The following is a 12,245-nucleotide window of genomic DNA, read 5'->3' as shown; positions in this document are numbered from 1 at the left end:
ATCTACTTTGCCATCTCACTCTTAGAATATATCCTCCTTTCCTTCCTCTCAATTTCTGACACCCACAGGGCGGCAGACTCATACTGCCTTCCAAATCAGACCTGTTGTAGCTGTGTTTATTCCATTTTGGATTCTCCTTCTTCTCAACCCAACTTGACCCCCATTTTGAGCCATAGAAACTACATTCCCAATGGTCTTTTCCATTCCTTCCCTTCCTGTTTTTTTTACTCCCAGAATCCCAACCCTGGATGGATGCATTCATCTGCCTTCTCTGAAGACACCTTCAGGAACTGCAGGATTAGTTAAGGCTCTCGACTGACAATAAGAACCAACTAGAGCTGGCTTCCAGCAGGAAATGAATTTGAAGGGTCAAAGGTGAGCCCTTAGAGAACCAAGAGTCGAGGATGCAGCCTGGCCTCCGGAATCAATCAGGAATGCTCCACTCATTTTCCCACGGGGCTGCTTCTTTCTCCCCCCACTCTCTCTCTAGAACAGCAATCTCTCCTCCCACAGTCACAGGGTATTTTCCTAACATTGTTAGAGCGAGGTACTGGACACTGGGCATACACTGCAAGGATGCTGCACTCTGAGTCCCAATTTCTCATTCATGAGGAAAGAACTCTGGTTTGCCCACATTGGTAAGAAGTCTAGTGTAGACGGATCAGTCAGGGTCAGAGGGCACGGCTATGTCAGATTACAATGGTAACTAGGGACTTGGGGCCATTGCCTGTGCTCATTCGTGGACTCTCTTCCAGGGAGGGTAGTGTGGGTTGAATGGGTCACCAGGTCATATGTACTCACCAAATCCTCTGCAGTGGCCAGAGGATACTAGGCTCCAGGAACTGGTCTTAGTTACATGCCCAATATAGAGGCCGAGTGGCACATCCCTGCCCAGAATTGAGTAAGTAAGAGGAGGTCCTTCCCAACAGGAAACTGAACACCGTCGCCCATAGATGTACAATAGATAAGGAAGCTGGGAAACTTCCAGATGATCGATTCCCACTCGGTTATTGCAAGGTCAGTACGTGTAAGACCTGGCTCTGAACATCATCTGTCTCTACTCCGTGTGTTCTCCTTGCTTTGTTCGAAGATTTTAAGATCTTAGATTGTTAAAAATACCAAGATTCATTGCTATCTGACAATTCTTTCTTCAAAATCAAATATTAATGACATTAGATTATTTTGGATTAACCACACCACTGTTTTCTTCCATTAGTTCAGATATCTGATCAACAATCAATTCAATAAACTGACGTATGTCATTTGTATAACCATGCATCATAATTATGTAAACACCAATCGACTTCAGGGAGTAGTTTTGCTGGGAGTAAATTCATTTAGGATGTGAATTCTGCCCATATTTAGACATAACATAATCAAATATGTGCTTTGAAAATAAGTGCTGTAACAAGTCACTGTCTTCTTACCATTTGAGAAATTGTAGAGGATGAATATAAGAACACAACAAAATTAAAACAAAATGTTTCCTTTATTTTCTCCTGGCTTGCATTTTCTTTGATCTCTGCTCTTACTCTCCTATTGAATGGACAACCTCAAAGAGGCTCTTCAAGAAATTTAGAATAAGCAAATAAACTGAAACTGAATACTCTCCTCTGCTCTCTCCTCTGCCAGCTGTTGCAATCTAAATCTGCTTTTTCTGTAGGTTCAGGGAGTAAATTCTCATGAAATCAGTGGCTGCGAGGGTTCTGTTCAGTTCTCTGACAAAGAGTTTCTCAGTAGTAAAACCCTCTCTGACCTTTGTTATTCTCCTCGCTCACTCTCAAAGAGATTTGCTCTTGGTGAAATTGCAAATCTCTGAATTTCTCCTACAGATTCATCACTTGCAGGGAAATATTTGGAAAGAAGCCAGTGAGAGATGTAACCAATAGAGATCATTTAGTGAATGTGTTTTATCCCCAAATAAAAACCATGACTGCTCTATGGTGAGAGGGAGAGGAGAGAGAGAGAGAGAGAGAGAGAGAGAGAGAGAGAGAGAGAGAGAGGAGAGAGAGATTTTTCTCTTTCCACATCTTCCTGGCAGTGACCACTTGCTGATTCTTGCCAGCAAAATACATTTCCAGTATATTATAGTTGACTATTGACAGTCACTTCCGTCTTTCTAGAAAGCTCTAGTCTCTTAGGAAAATGACATCTTTAAATTTGGATTTGAAAATAGCATCAGCCAAAGGTATCTGATTTTGAAAAGTAAGTAAACCACTCTCATTCATTCCCCACGCGTCTGTACCTACAGTGGTGTGACACGGTGCTTTGGAAATTAGTGGGGTAACAAGTCACAGAGAGTCAGTGGCCCTTCTCAGGCATCCCCCTGCAGCCCTTCCCCTCCTCGCCCTTCATCCATCTCCCCACCTCCACAGGCCGTTCCTATTTAGCATATGAGTGGGCTCCTGGTCCTCCTCTCTTAAACATCGGTTCTTTCCTTCTGAACCCCCTTCCTCCGTGCTGTACCCCCAGTCTGCTCCTCTCTGCAGCAAACCTTCCAGGAGCCTTCTGCACTCCTTCTGTTGGATCCCCTTCATCCTGGAATCCCTCCGCTGGGCTCTCCCCCACATCACTGCTCCAGAACTGCCCCTCCAGGTGGCTCGCTGTCACGACAATGCCGTCTTCATGTCACGTGGCCTGTCATTGCCACCCACCTGTGATACGCTTTCATCACCTGGCTTCTGGGGCCCCGATCCCCCACAGAAATATTCCTCCCTCCCTGGGTGATCTTCTCAGGATTGTTTCCGGGCTTAACACTGGGTGCCCTAAGACTCAGTCTCACTCCACAGGTGATCTCACCCCCTCTCCTGGCCCTATAGGTCACCTTCATGCCAGTGACCCCCAAGTTCATATTTTCAGCCAAAAGTTCTCCTTAAAACCTCAGAATCAAGCTGGGCACAGTGGCATGCACCTGTAATACCAGTAGCTTGGGAGGCTGAGGCAGGAGGATTGCAAATCCAAAGCCAACCTCAGCAATGGTGCTGAGGCGCTAAGCAACTCAGTGAGGCCCCGTCTCTAAATAAAATACAAAATAGGGCTGGGGATGTGGCTCAGTAGTTGAGTGCCCTTGAATTCACCTCCTGGTACCAAAAACAAAGCAAAACAAGAACCCTTAGAGTCATAAACCCAACCACCAAGCTAACCTATTCTCTTGGGTGCCTGATGGACACCTCAGGTTTAACATGATGAAATCCCAGCTCCTGAGGCAATGACCCAGACAAGCAACGAGCATGTCTGGTGCCCAGATCTTGGGCATTTCCAAATGCTATTTTAAACTAATGGGACCCATGGCTTCCTGGAGAATTGCCTGATGCCAGGGTTGGGGCAGAGAAGGTGCAAGATGAACCTAAGCCTCTTGTGGTTACAGAATAAACGGGAAAAATGTGTGTGTGTGTGGTACACACACACACACACATATATATATATATATACATATATATATATATAGAGATAGATAGATAGATAAAAAATGTAGATATAGATATACATAACATATACATATACATATATGTATGTATATCTAGATTTTTTTTTTTGACATGGAAAAAAGAATACAGAAGTCAACCTAACCATGGCCAACTTTGGAATGATACCAGCAACTAAATAATGCTAGTGTTGGATTACAAATCATAGCATAAAATAAATACCATGAGTCCATCCTAATATAAATAATTACTAGACAAGTGAGAAGGAAAGCTCATTCAGTAATATAAGTGGGAGTGGTGTAAATGGAAAAGCACCATTTGGCAAACACCACAGTGATAATCATTGCCTACAAGTACCATTAAAGGGTGCCTCAATTAGGGGGCAGCAACTCACTCTGGCACTAGGCACTTACATAATCTCAAAGTGTCTCCCATCAGACCCTTGTTAATAACAAAGGGAGCAGTGGTAATGTGACGGGGGAGACCACGTTCGAAGGGTATCCCTGTTCACAAGACCAAGCTGAGCCTTTGATCTGATTGGTGGAGAAGGCTTAGCATCACCTCTGTGGGTTCTTGTCAAAAGTCCACAACCCGAGTTCAGCTGTGAGGGACCGTCAGATGACTCCCAGGGAGGGACATTTTACAAAACAACTGGTCATTTTTCTTCAGAAGTGTCCAGGTCATGAAAGATAAAGGATGAGGAACTGTTCTGCACGAGGACAGTGAATAGCATCCTGGGGATTCCCTGTGTGGATGGCTGTGCTCCGGCTTCATAGAGCCTTATCATCTGGGGAAGCCAGATGAAGGACACAGGTGAATTATTTGTAATTATTTTTGCAACTTTTATGAACTCTAAAATTAAATTTCAAAATGAAAAGTCAGGTAGAAAGATTATAAAGTTTCAAATCCTGAGTTCTTGATCTCAACCTTCTCACTCCCAGATGATCTCTGTCTGCGTCTTTTCAATTTCTGTTTAGGGAGATTTCATTCTTCTTGTCCAGGCCTAGACCTTTAAAGTCATCTTTATTTCTCTTTTTCTCTCTTATGACAAATCCATACTACAGAGAGTTCTGTGGGTAGTGTCTTTAGACATGTCCCCAGTCAAACCACTTCTCTCAACTCTCTTGAGTTCCCTACTACAGGACTGTTGGTGCTTTCCTGGATTATTATTATTTTTACTGGTGCATCATAGTTATACATAATGGTGGGATTTATTATGCCATATTTGCACATGCACATAATTTGATCAGTCTCATTCTCCAGTACCTTCCCTTTCCCTCCCTGATCTGCTTGCTCTACTCTTCTTGTCTTCCTTCTATTATTATTATTATTATTATTACTATTTAATTAGTGTATTATAGTTATATATAAAAGTGGTATTCATTGTGGTGTATTTATTACACATAGACATAGCACAATTTGGTATTTTTTGTTCCTTTGTCAGCTGTTCTTCTAAAGGGAATTAATATCCAGAATATATAAAGAACTTACAATTTTTTTGTTTGTTTGTGGTGCTGGGGATTGAATCCAGGGCCTTGTGTGTGCAAGGCAAGCACCCTACCAACTGAGCTACATCCCCATCCCCAAGAACTTAGAGAATTTCACATCAGAAAAACAAATAACCCAATCAATAAATGGGCAAATGATCTAAACAGACATTTCTCAAAAGAAGAAATACAAATGGTTGAAGTACCGGAAAGGCTATCCAACACCCTTAGTGATTAGGGAAGTGCATATCAAAACTGCACTGAGATTCTGCTCGCTCCTGTTAGAATGGCCGCCATCGGGATTCAGACAGCACCATTGCTGAGAGGCTGTGGGGGAAGGTGCACACCTACATTGCTGGTGGGACTGTGACTAGTGCAGCCACTCTGGAAATCAGCAGGGAGGTTCCTCCAAAGACCAGGACTGGAGCCACCATGTGACCAGCTGCCTGCCCCTCGTGTGACTGAACAGTCTTCTAACCGACCTCCTTCTCATAACCTGTACTGGCCCCCGAGTTTCTTTTGCCATTCTTTCTTTCTCTCTCTCTCTTTTTTTAGTTGTAGTTGAACACAATTTCTTTATTTCATCTATTTTTAGGTGGTGCTGAGGATCAAATCCAGGGCCTCGCACGTGCCAGGCGAGTGCTTGACGGCTGAGCCACAACCCCAGCCCTGCATTCTTTTCTTTTCTGAGTAAAAGCCAAGGATGAGGTCCTCCACCATCTGGTTTCTTTCACTGTCTCCAGGATCTCCTTTGACCTCCTCTGTTACTACTCGGCCTCACTCCGTCCCAAGCACTCTGGGCTTCCGCTGCTCCTCAGCATGCCACAACTCTCCTATCAGGGCTCTTTCACCAGCTGGACTCTTTTTCTTGAATGTCCAAGAAAAAGACTATTCCTTGGCTCACTCCCTCACCCCTTCCAAGCCTTTTTTTTTTAGAGGTTCTTTTCTGTCAATGAACCTACTCTGACCTCCATCCTTAAAAACCTCAAGCTCTGGTTCTTGGTTCTCTGTAATCTGCTGTCGTTTTTTGGCCATCTTTATCACCACTGAACATGGAATGCGCTCTCAACGTCATGTTTGTTTGGTCCATCTCTTCCTGCTAGCATATAAACGCTTCAAAGGGCAGGACATTGGTATGTTTTGTTTCCTGAGCACTGCGAACAGTACTTAGTGTACTGCATATGTGCAATAAATGTGTTGTTATAGAACTTAACAAATTTGTTATATATTGAGTCATGCGTTACAGAAGGACAGAGAAAACATGTTTCCCACTGACACTTATAAGCAATTAGAGAGTTCGACAACAGATTCAAATTATTATTATTCCAGGGATTAACCACTTAACTGCTAAGCTACTTCCCCAACCCTTTTTATCTTTTATTTAGAGACATGGTCTTGCTAAATTGCTTAGAGACTCGCTAAGTTGCTAATGCCAGCTTTGAACTTGGGATCCTCCTGCCTCAGCCTCCAGAGCCACTGGGATTATAGGCGTACACCACCGCACCTGACTCATATTGTTATTTTTAATCTTTAAGAGAATAGGAGCTTTAGCCAGAACTCTTTGGGTTGAAAATCATAAAAACCCACTTTAATTAGCTTAAGGGAAGAAAAGTGGAGACTTTTATTCACAAAACTGAAGAGCTCAGCTCCGGGTACACCGGGTATAGAGGCCGTGGGTCGTCTTTGGAACTTGCTGACCTCACCCTGCTTTCCTCTGAAATAGCTTTGGTGTCAGGCATGAGTCCTCCTCATGGCAGGTCTGGAAAGTTCAGCCTTGGATTCTTGCAGTTGATGCGGAGCCCAGAATGTGCTCTGGTCTGGTGTGGGTTACATGCCCTCTGGCAAGAGAATGTGGTATTCTCATTGCAAGGTCCTGGGCCATGGGCCACTTGTACAGCCTCTACACCACTTGTACCGAGAGTGGGAGAGTGAAAGATAGAATTAATTATGGAATTGAACCAAATAGGTTTGCATAAACTGATAGGATGGCTGATATTAGAAGTATAGCACTCTGACCCCTAGTGGTCACATTACAAGGAGCATACTCGGCGCACATACAAAGGAGGCTATTTCATGTCAAGCTTTTCTATTACCTTCGATCAGTTTATTTAGGAACAGCAGCAGCCTTCTCTTTTACCCTCCACATTGATGCATTCATCCATTTCATTCATTTTTCTTTTGACCTAGCTATTACATTCTTCTTTATTTTCTTCTGTCTTTACCATCAACATCTTTCTTTTTGGATTTGTGTAACACACTTGATAAATCCTCCTAGAAAAACTACTTTAGTTGTATGGTGTCCAGGTGGGGAACTTTATTCTGACTCCCAATTTATTAGATTGAATTCAAATCACGATGTAATGTACCATTGATTGACATGTGCCAAGCTCACCTCTAACATAAGAAAAATTGGAGCAGGGTGGTAGCATGGTAGCATGTGGCACAGTGATAGCCTACTTGCGTTGCAGGCACAAGGCCCTGGGGTCTGTCTCTAGCATGGAAAAAACATTAGGGCTGGATTTTTGTCATATGCAATGAAAAGCTAATATAAATAACAATATACTTGTGCATGCACAGTGACTTACTGAACTTTAACAACAGCATTATTACTCTTTCCATCTCTGACATAAGAACTAGATTAACCTGTTTTAAATCTTATTCTACTGTGTATCTAATATTCCACACTGAAAATTTCATGTTAACTTTTTAAAATCACTTTTCAATAGTGAATTAAATACATGAATTATTCCTCATAAAAGGATATTGATTGACATACATTTATAAGTACAATGGCTAATTGCTCAAACCATAAGCAAAATGTAAATACATGTTCCTACTTTAAAATTTATTTTATTTCATTCTTGCTTGATTCATGTCTGAGATAGTAAAGATTCTCTAATTTTATTATTGCTCACAATTCCCTTCAATTTTCATTGTCAGGCTAATATAAAACATCAGATCATTCTGAAGGCATATGGATTTTATTCCATACATTCTCTATCATTCCTTTCTGTTTTCTTGCCAATATTTTTTTAATTTGAAATTTTGCATTATTATTAATGGAAGTACACAGCTTCTTGTGAAGTACTCACATAGAATTGTTAAAACGATTGACAGCATAGCCTAAGAGAGAGGATGCTAAGAAGATAATATTCCTGATATAAGAACGAGAACTAAGTAGGGCTACTTCAGAGCTCTAGGGATGAGTAAGGATGTTAATCCACAAAGAGGGCTTAACATGGTTACTGGTACACATTTAAAAGTGCTCCCCAAATTTAGCTTTCCTCATTATTTTATAGGTTCATTTGCATTTTAATGTGTCTTTGTCTATACTGGCTTGCCCACTGCTAAACATTTAGTAAGCATTAGTGTAAAATTGTGGGCTGAGAAAACAATGATAAAATGAGGTGTATTATTTTTGGTGTATCTATTTTATAATCTGATTTGAGAAATAAAGCATGAAAGTTTAAAATTGATAAACAAAATGTAGTCTATACCTGCAATGGAATATTATTCAGCCTTAAAAAGGACGGACATTCTGACATGTTCCATGAACGAACCTCACAGGTATTAGACTGAGTGCAATAAATCAGTTGCAAAAGGACAAATAGTGTACGAGTCCAGTTATATGAGTCACCTAGAGTAGTCAAGTTCATAGAAACAGGTAGCAGAAGGGCACTTGCCAGTAGTTGGGGAGAGGGAGAAATAAGAAGGGTGGGGAGATGAAGAAGTTCCAGAGATGGATGGTGGTGAGGGTTACACAAAAATGAATGAACTTAATGGCACTGAATTGCCACTTAACATAATTAAAATGATAAATTTTATGTTAAATTTATCTCACCGAATTGGAGATTTAAAACTTAAATATTACTGTAAAGTTAAATCTCAAAATAATTGTTGAATAATATTACAATACAACAGATAAACTATCAAATGTTATTTTAATTTTTCTTATAAAATCTGTTTTTTTATAATTTACTTTTTGGATAAATAACACATTTGCAAAACATAAAAGGTACGAAATGATAAAGTAAGGAAAAGAACATTTCCTCTGAGCTTCCTTGTTCTCTTAGTGCTTTATCTCAGGGACAACCCCATACCCAGTTACTTATATATCCTGCCAGAAATAATACGTATATTTACTCCAATTACTATATACAACCCTGCACTTCCTTTCTTGCAAGTTGCTTTTTCCATTTAAGAAATTATCTTGTGTCGCACATTAAAAGCAACTCATTCTTTTCCAACAGCTGTACAGATACTATAAATGCATGTAGGCAATCCTCTGTTGAGGAGCTGGAGAGGGTTTCTACTCTTGCTATTATAAGAGATGCTTCAAAAACACTTGGAACATATGTCATTTCTGTAAGATAGATTCCTAGAGGCAGGGTCCCTGGCTTTTCAAATGGTTTAGACTAAAAGTATCCGAAGAGCAGATTTCGTGGAGGAGGAATCTGTGTTCGTTGCTTCAGCCAAAAACCTGGAGACATTCTTGCATCTTCTCCTTTTACAACCAGAGATCACTAAGTCTCGCTGATTCTACCTCCTCAGTAGCTCTCCCGGTCTATCCTCCCTCCCCACTCCCCACAGTTAACAGCCTACTTTAGGCCTTCGCTATTCCTCTGTGCCTGAAGTATTGTCCTCGAACCTATTCTCCTGAGATATTTGCTCAGATACTGCATGCTGCCTAATAAACCCATGACTAGGGCTAATGTCCATGGTTTACTGCACCAGGTTCACCTGAATCTGTTCCTGCCCTGCCCCTCTCCAGCTGACCTCTCCTGTCTCACTTGTTCTGCTTTACAGTGTTGAACCGTCCAGAGTTCCAGGCCTCCATGGGTTTGCTCTCCCCCATCCTGGAGTGAATCTGCGTATCTCCCTCACTACACCTTTGTCCTGTGCGCTCCTCCTTCACAGTAATTGCCACTCTCTACCAAAACTGCTTCTTCCCAGTAGCCTACAACCACCATGGAAGTCTCTTTCTTTCTCTGTAGCTCCAAAGCCTGTCACAGTGCTTGCAGTTAAGGGGCGCACACTCAGTACAATTTTATTAACCCAATTCAATTAGATCTTGGGGAAAAGAAGGAGAATCATTCATTCATTCATTCATTCAACAAATATTTATTGAGAGGCTATAAATTCAAGGTTATGTGTTAGGCAGTGGAATTACAACCAAGATAAGCCAGTGCCTACTTTTGGTGTAATGAAAGAACCAGGGTAATTTACACATGCATACTTCTAGTAGGTAAGGGCTACAGGTGGGTCCCAAGTCACAATTTAGATTGTCTTGTGGGCATGGATGAGCAAAAGGTGGCATTTGGAGTAGATGAGGAATTCTAGGAAAGACATACTAGGAGAGACATTTGCAAAATAATTGCCTCAAATTGTGATGATACTCAAAGTGGGGCAGAGGACACAATTTCTGACTCCTGTTAACAGTCTGCTTCCTCCACTTTTTAAACTGCAGAAACTTTTCTGGAAAACAAAGTCGAATAAATATACTGTCTTGGGAAAATACTAATCAAGTGAGATAACTTATATTGAGGTCAGAATCAGTACACTCCATTGTAGGGACGTAGGAACTGCCTTCTAAGAAATGAGATAATCAAAACAAAACCTCTCAACACAACCCTTGGGTGTTAAATGATTCATATTAGATTTAATCTTCCAACTCTTCTTTATCCTTCCTACCAAAGTTTGGGCAAACTACCAAAATACAGTGAGGACAGCAGTTTCTCTGGGAGTCAGAAGTGGATTGGGCCTAGGGAGCATCACTCTGGTAGAGGAACTGTGGGTGTAAGCCAGGAACACTAATAATAAATAGAGAGATAATGTTTATGTAAAGTGCTTCGCAGAGTTCCTGACAAGTTACAAGAGCTCGGGAGTTAGTCAGTCGGCGATTCTAAGAACTCTGAGGACTTGGCGACTTATTTTGGCTCTTGCAACCAAAGGAACTGGAAAGACAGGCATTCCTAAGTAGAGTTCAACCGGGAGTCGCGCTTTCAGCAGTGACGCAATTTGACCTCTCAGGGCCACCGTCGCCGAGCATGCGTACATCAACGTAAGTGTCATGGCGCGCTCCTTGTAAACTCCGTGCCGTTTCCGGAAAGCAGCGGGTAGATTCCCCCCACTTTGGAAAGGTGTGTTATTTCCCTACTGCGGTCAGAATGTGACCTGCACCACTTCTGTGGCAGAGCCTCGTTTCCGCGGTTGTCGTGGTCGCGCCGATCGCTCTCAGTCTCTGCCACCAGCTGGGACCGGGGTCGGCGGGGATCGGTCTTCGGCCGCAGCCGTGGCCGGCGCGTCTGGCCCCCTAGATCCCGGGTCCGCAGTTGGCCTGCTTCATTTGCCCTCCCACTGTCTGCGTGGCTGATTCGTGGGGCGACGGGACGTTCGCAGGTGTCCGGCTGACCCGCCGGGGACCGGAGTCGACGCCCGGGCGCTCCCCCGGAGCCCCAGCCCAGCCCGTCCGTTTCCTACGGTGGGACGGGGCCTCGCCAAACTGCAAGTCTGGCCTTGAACTTGGCGATCCTCCTGCCTCAGCCTCTGTCGCGGGGATGACAGGTGTGCGCCACTGATCTGGGCTTATCCTTAGTAAGGATTTGGACTCAGTCGGGCAGAGGGCCAGGTGCTGCCTGTTCACTTTGTGTCCTTTACTCCATACTCCCCCCCCCCGCCCCCCAACCTCGGGACACGTCTCCTTGGTGTGATCTGGAAGGCGATCTGCACGCCTGGTCGGTACCTGCTTCCTGTGTGTAGCTGTGGGTTACTGCGACCGCCCGAGGTCTTGCAGCAGTGGGTAGCATCTTGTCAGATGCAGGTAGGCAGGTGTCTGCACAGGCAGCCTCTGTAAGCAGCAAGCCAGGCGTGCAGCTTCATTAACCCCGCTGTACAGAAAGGCCCTCCTAGGCAGCTGATTCCTTTTAGGTAGTTTTGAAGAGCCCTCACAGTGGTTTTGTGAGCATATTGAGGACTTGCATTTTTTAATCAGTTTTTATTTTCCAGACTCATCTTTCAAGAGGACTTGAGACTAATTGCAAATAATTAAGGTACTGATTTACTCTAAATCTTTTATGTTTGAGTGCCATATTGCACACTAGCATTGCAGAAAAGCAGCCCAATTTCTTAGTAATTCACCATCATTTCATGAAAACACGATGATTTCTATATCACTAAGTCCAAGGGACATTTTCATTTATTTTAGTCTTTCATTTTTATTCAACAGTGCTGACCATATTCACCTCCTTCACATGTTCTCTTCTTTTGCCATCTTTGGCATGCTTGCCTTCTTTGGTAGCTGCTGCTTGGTTTCTCTTATAGGCTCATTTTGCTC

At 42.8% G+C, this 12,245-nt stretch overlaps 1 protein-coding gene across 5 annotated transcripts in view; it reads left to right on the top strand.

Moving 5' to 3' along the window:
• The window catches only part of E2F3 (E2F transcription factor 3), a 693,003-nt gene that overhangs the window by 100,840 nt on the left and 579,918 nt on the right, over positions 1-12,245 (top strand). The window contains exons 1-2 of one of the 5 annotated variants that reach the window (XM_081296307.1): positions 10,953-11,052; positions 11,918-11,961. The exons of 2 other annotated variants lie outside the window; for them this stretch is intronic. The gene's annotated coding sequence lies outside the window, so the exon portion shown is untranslated. 2 more of the 5 variants (XM_081296308.1, XM_081296309.1) reach the window with 2 other exon arrangements.

This window comes from Spermophilus citellus (genome assembly GCF_964194105.1).
Source record: "Spermophilus citellus genome assembly, chromosome: 5".
Classification (NCBI taxonomy): domain Eukaryota; kingdom Metazoa; phylum Chordata; class Mammalia; order Rodentia; family Sciuridae; genus Spermophilus; species Spermophilus citellus.
Note: the sequence above shows the minus strand (reverse complement) of the source record. Positions and strands in the feature narration are given on the sequence as shown.